Raw genomic sequence first — 1885 nt, 5'->3', positions numbered from 1 at the left:
TAATAAAATTTAATAATAAAAAAAAGAAATTACAAAAAAAAGCCCAGTGATTCAGAAAACCTCTGCCTCAGTAACAAGCTCCAGGTTAAAGCCTCCAAAGTCCAATTACACTTCCAATCTGGCCCTCAATGCTTTCTTCTAGCACAAATACATAGTTTCACTTATATGTTATTGTTCAGTCCTTCAATAAAAATCCTGTAGAGCACAGTGCCACACTGACATATAGACTGGGATTAACTCAATCATAACTGTTGATTACTCTGCTTGAATAGACTTTGCATTCAGGGTTTACCTAGGCAGAAAGCAAAAAGTACTAGGAGGAGATTTATTTGTGTCTTATTGACTATGCAAAGGCATTTGACTGTGTGGATCACAATTTAACATTGAGGAAAATGCAAATCCCAGAATATTCTATTGTTCTCATGGGTAATCTATACTTAGATCAAGAAAGTGGTGTCCAAGCAAGACAACAGTATATGATTTAAAATCAGGAAGGGTTTGCATCAGGGATGTATCCTTTCTCCAAACTTACTCAATCTGTATGTTGAGCAAATGATTCATGAGGTTGAATTCTATGAAGAGGAACATGACATAAGGATTAGAGAAAGACTCATCAACAATCTGTATTCTGCAGATGACACAACCTTGCTCATTGAAAGTGAAGAAGACCTGGAATTCTTGCCATAGAGGTTCAAAAGCTAAAGCCTTCAATATGGATTACATCTCAACATCAAGAAAACTAAGGTCCTTATCCCTGGGCCAATACGCAACATCATGATAGATGGAGGAAAAAATGGAAACTGTCAATTATTTCATCTTTCTTCAAACCACAACCAACACCCTTGGTACCAACAGCCAGGAGATCAGAAAACCTATTGATCTGGGCAAGTCTGCTGTCAGGGACCTCTTCAAAATACTTAAGAGTTTCCTTACAATGTAGGAGAAAAGGAGAGGAAAGCTAGCTTACAGGGGGAAACTTAGTAACCAAGAAAGAATGGCCAAGAGTGATGTACTTCCTTTTGGATTTAAGTTCCTTCAACAGAGCTCCTTGATTCTGCAGAAGGCCAGGGTCTTCAAGAAACAAACCTTTTTCTCTAGAACCAACAGAGACAAAGAAGGTCTTACCTTAAATAGTTGGCACCCTGAACTTGAACTTCTAGTTTCTTAAACTGTGAAATAATAAATTTGTCTTTATTAGAGTCATCCACTTGCATATCTCTGTTTCAGCAGCACTGTTGTTGTTCTTATTAAGTGTCTTTGAGTGACTCGCAGTGACCCTCTGAACAAAAGATCAGAACCCTGTCCTGTCTTGCACCATCCTCACACTTCCTCACACACAGTGGCCCATTGTAGCAGTCACTGTGTCAACCCGCTTGATCATGGGTCTTCCTCTCATTCACCGACCATCCACCCTTCCCAACATCTAAGGAATAATACCTCCTAGCAACATGTCCAAAGTAGAACAATCCAGCTGCACTCTCTCCAAGACATATCTGTTTGTTCCCTTGACCATCCATAGGATGTTCAGTGCTCTTTTCCAACACCACAGCTCAAAGGTGCCAATTCTTTCTCTGTCATCCTTTTTCCTTGTCCAGCTCTTAGATGCATACATAGTAATCAGAAAGACTGACCTGAATCAGATGCACCTTAGTCCTCTATTTGACATCACTACTCCTCAATAATTTGGAAAGATCCTTAAGTTCAGATTTCCCCAGTACAATGTGTCTCCTTATTTCCTGACTGCTGGTACCAAGGGTGTTAATTGTGGATCCAAGCAAGATGAAGCTGTTGACAGTTTCAATCTCCTTCCCATCCATCATGATGCTGTGTATCAGTCCAGTGGTAAGAATCTTCGTTTTCCTGACACTGAGATGCAATCCATACT

Source organism: Elephantulus edwardii, unplaced genomic scaffold (genome assembly GCF_000299155.1).
Source record: "Elephantulus edwardii isolate Elephantulus edwardi_28Jun2011 unplaced genomic scaffold, EleEdw1.0 scaffold00082, whole genome shotgun sequence".
NCBI lineage: Eukaryota > Metazoa > Chordata > Mammalia > Macroscelidea > Macroscelididae > Elephantulus > Elephantulus edwardii.
The sequence above is the reverse complement of the archived record's forward strand: the minus strand, read 5'-3'. Positions refer to the sequence as shown.